A 4,167-nucleotide genomic window follows, 5' to 3' on the forward strand; every position below is an offset into this window, starting at 1 on the left:
TGCTGCTTTTTGTTTAGCTGTGCCCTGTCCCCAGAGGTGGAGTCTACAGAGACAGGCAGGCCTCCTTGAGCTGCTGTGGGCTCCACCCAGTTCGAGCTTCCCAGTGGTTTTGTTTACCTACTTAAGCCTCAGCAATGGTGGGTGCCCCTCGCACAGCCTCGCTGCTGCCTTGCAGTTAGATGGCAGACTGCTGTGCTAGCAATGAGGGAGGCTCCGTGGGCGTGGGACCCTCCCGGCCAGGTGTGGGATATAATCTCCTGGTGCACCCTTTGGTAAGACCCTTGGTAAAGGGCAGTATTGGGGTGGGAGTTCCGATTTTCCAGGTGTTGTGTGTCTCAGTTCCCCTGGCTAGGAAAAGGGATTCCCTTCCCCCTTGCACTTCCCAGGTGAGTCAATGCCTTGCCCTGCTTCAGCTCTCACTGGTCAGGCTGCAGCAGCTGACCAGCACTGATTGTCCAGCACTCCTTAGTGAGATGAACCCGGTACCTCTGCTGAAAATGCAGAAATCACCCGTCTTCTGTGTCGCTTGCGCTGGGAGCTGGAGACTGGAGCTGTTCCTATTCGGCCATCTTGCTCCGCCTCCTATCAAACATTTTTAAAAAGCTAATACTAACCATTCTTAAACTATTCCAAAAATAGAAGATGGAACACTCCCAAACTCATTTTATAAGGACAACATCACCCTGATTCCAAAGCCAGAAAAAACAACAACAACAACAACACAAGAAAACAAAACTGCAGGCCACTATCCCTGGTGAATATACATGTAAAAATATTTAATAAACTGCTAGCAAACTGAATTTAACAGCACATTAAAAGGATCACACACTAAAATGAAGTGGGATCTATTCCCGGGATGCAAAGCTGGTTTAACATGAAATTCAACCAATGTGACACACCATGTTTACAAAATGAAAGACAAACCACATAATCACCTCATAGATACACAAAAAGCATTTGACAAAATTCAACATCTTTTCATGGTAAACACTCTCAACCAAATAGGTATAGAAGGCGCTTTCCTTAACATAATAAAAACTACATATGAAAAACCTACAGTTAAAGTCATAATCACTGAGGAAAACAAAGCTTTTCCTCTAAGATCCAGAGCAAGATAAGGATGCCCAATCTTGCCACTGCTATTCAACATAGTATTGGAAGTCCTGGCTGGAGCAATCAGGCAAGAAAATGAAATAAAAAGGTATACAAATCAGAAAGGAAGAAATAAAATTATCTCTGTTTAAAGATGACATGATCATAAACAGAAAAATTCTAAACACTCTACACCGAAAAAAAAAAAAAAACAACCAAAAAAAAACACTGTTGGAATAACCAATAAGCATATTCAGTAAAGTTGCAGGGTACAAAATCAACATACAAAAATTAGTGGCATTTCCATACACCAACAATGAAGTAGCCAAAAAGAAAATTAAGAAAACTATCTCATTTACATTAGCAACAAAATGAAATATCTAATAATTAACTTAAGCAGGTAAAAGACCTGTACACTGAAAATTATAAAACCTTCATGAAGTTTTAAAAGACACAAACAGAAAGATATCTCATGTTCATAGATGAAAAGACTTAATATTGTTAAAAATGTACACATTACCCTAAGCTATCTACAGATTTAGTACAATCCATGTCAAAATCTCAAGGGCAGAAATAGAAAAAAAAATCCTTAAATTTATATGTATCCCAAATAGCCAAAGTGCCATGGTTTGGACATTTGTTCCCTCCAAATCTCATGTTGAAATGCAATCCCCAATGCTGGAGATGGAGCCTGATGGGAGATGTTTGTGTCATGACGACTGATCCCTCTTGAATGGTTTGGTGCCATCCTCATGGTAATTAGTGAGTTTGTGCTCTGAGTTTGTGCAAGATCTGGTTGTTTCGAAGTGTGGCCAATGGATATATTATGCAGTGTTTCTCAAACACATTTAACCACAGGCCGTTCTTGTGCACTAGCACTTCACATTACACACTTCTGTAAACACTGCATCTACCATCAATGAGCAATGCCCTGCCAGCTCAGTGCCTGCACAGGTCTGTGATGTGCTGCTGTCTAAATTTCAGCATGGCTTCTCATATGAGGACAGTGGGTTTAGGGGCTAAGGGTCAGAACTCAGCCTCCTGAATTGCAGCATCCTGAATCTTTCTTACTTGTCCCTCCTGCAGAAAGGGCATTTACCTTGCCATTGGAGTGTATTTTCCTCTCAGGTCATCACTGAAGACATAACAATTGCTTATGTGGGATGATGATACAGATCAAGTAGTTGGCCATGATGATCACTGCTGACAAGCTAAACATCCAAACGAGCGTGGCTGGCAAGAACCAAGAGACAGCTCCTCCAAATGTTCTACATTATGTACTGCCTTGTTACAACTTATTTTCATGTTTGGCCATGAGTTAATATGAATTCTAGAAAGTCTTGAATGAGTCCCAGGAAGAACAATAAAAATGATTATCAAGGAGAATAAACTAAGCTGTGCTTGGATCCGTCACTGCTTCAGTGTCCCTGTTGGGCTTTCTAGCAGTGGCCTAAGTGGAGAAGTAAAAGATGTTTGAATACACTTGGGTAAGTGAAGACAAGAATAAGGAGCTCATGGAAATATCATCAGAATACAATGGGGTAGTGCTGCTGTCCACAGTTACAGCCCAGTTTCCAGGGGCACGTGAGCTCCACCACAAGAATCCAGCATCTCAATGTATGAAAGGTATCCTGCTGGTAGAAGGAATTCTGCATGCCCCTGATGCTGACAGTGGAAATCTGGTATATGTTGTCAACTGTCCCAAAGATAACAAAAGAAAAATGGGTGAGACAGCAGTGAAAGTGAAGAGCAGTCCAGAAAATATCTTGCTTAATAGTACTGGTAATTAGTGAGTTTGTGCTCTGAGTTTGTTTTTCCTCCTATGGAAACAGAATCTGAAAGAATATTTTAGTGCCTTTGGAGAAGTCCAGGTAAAGATAGATATTAAAACTGGTCAAAGGGGTTTGGCTTTATTCTTTTTACGGAGTATGAAACACACGTGAAAGTAATGCCACAGTGACATATGATAGATGGATGATGGTATGACTAAATTTCCCAACTCCAAGCAAACCCCAGATGAGCCTTTGAGAAGCAGAAAAGTGTTTGTGGGGTGCTGTACAGAGGACATGACTGCAGATGAGCTATGGCAGTTTTTCTGTCAGTACAAAGAAGTGGTAGATGTCTTCATCCCCAAGCCATTCAGGGCCTTTGCCTTTGTTACATTTGCAGATGATCAGATTGCCCAATCTCCTTGTAGAGAGGACTTGATCATTAAAGGACTCAGCATACACATATCCAATGCCAAGCCTAATCATACAATAGCAATAGAAAGAAGTGGAAGATTTGGGAATATGAGTGGATTTGGTAATAGTAGAGGGGTGCATCTGGCTTGGAAAACAACCAAGATACTAATATAGGTGGTAGATGAACTTTGGTGTGCTCAGCATTAATCCGGTCATGATGGCTACAGAGCAGTTGGGGTACAATGAGCATGTTAGCCAGCCAGCAGAACCAGTCAGGCCCACCAAGTCATAACCAAAGTAAAGGCAACATGCAGAGGGAGCCAAACCAGGTCTTTGGGTCTAGAAATAACTCTTACAGTGGTTCGAACTCTGGTGCAGCAATTGGTTGGGAATCAGCATCAAATGCAGGATCAGGCAATGGTTTTAATGGAGGCTTTGGCTCAAGCATGGATTCTAAATCTTCTGGCTGGGAAACGTAGACATTGAGTTATAGTTGGTTATAGTACGGAATAGTGAGAATTCAAATTTTTCTAAACTCGTGGTAAGTATATGGTAAAATACAAAAATTTTCAAAACTGGTTTGTTCAGTGTGGCGCATATTCAGCAGTATTTTTGACAATTTTCTTAAGAAAAAGATGAAGAGATAAAGGAATTGTATAAGTTTTGTTACATAAAGAGTTGGAATATATTAAGAGTTGAGTTACATAAAGAGTTGAATAAATAAAGAGTTGAAATATTGAGTAGCTGAAAGTGACTAGCTGTTTGTCTGTTGGAAAATCAATACATTACAATTGATATCTGTAATATTTTATCCCTGGACTTATCAAGTGAATTCTTTGAGTGCTCAAAATGGAAATCATTGACTAGAACTACAATCTTTTCTCCTTGTCTT

At 40.6% G+C, this 4,167-nt stretch overlaps 1 pseudogene; it reads left to right on the forward strand.

The window, feature by feature from the left end:
- The first annotated feature begins 2,745 nt into the window (after nucleotides 1-2,745).
- Nucleotides 2,746-3,754, forward strand: LOC105530507 (annotated as a pseudogene).
- The last annotated feature ends 413 nt before the right edge of the window (nucleotides 3,755-4,167 follow it).

This window comes from Mandrillus leucophaeus, unplaced genomic scaffold, assembly GCF_000951045.1.
Source record: "Mandrillus leucophaeus isolate KB7577 unplaced genomic scaffold, Mleu.le_1.0 Scaffold828, whole genome shotgun sequence".
NCBI classification, from domain to species: domain Eukaryota; kingdom Metazoa; phylum Chordata; class Mammalia; order Primates; family Cercopithecidae; genus Mandrillus; species Mandrillus leucophaeus.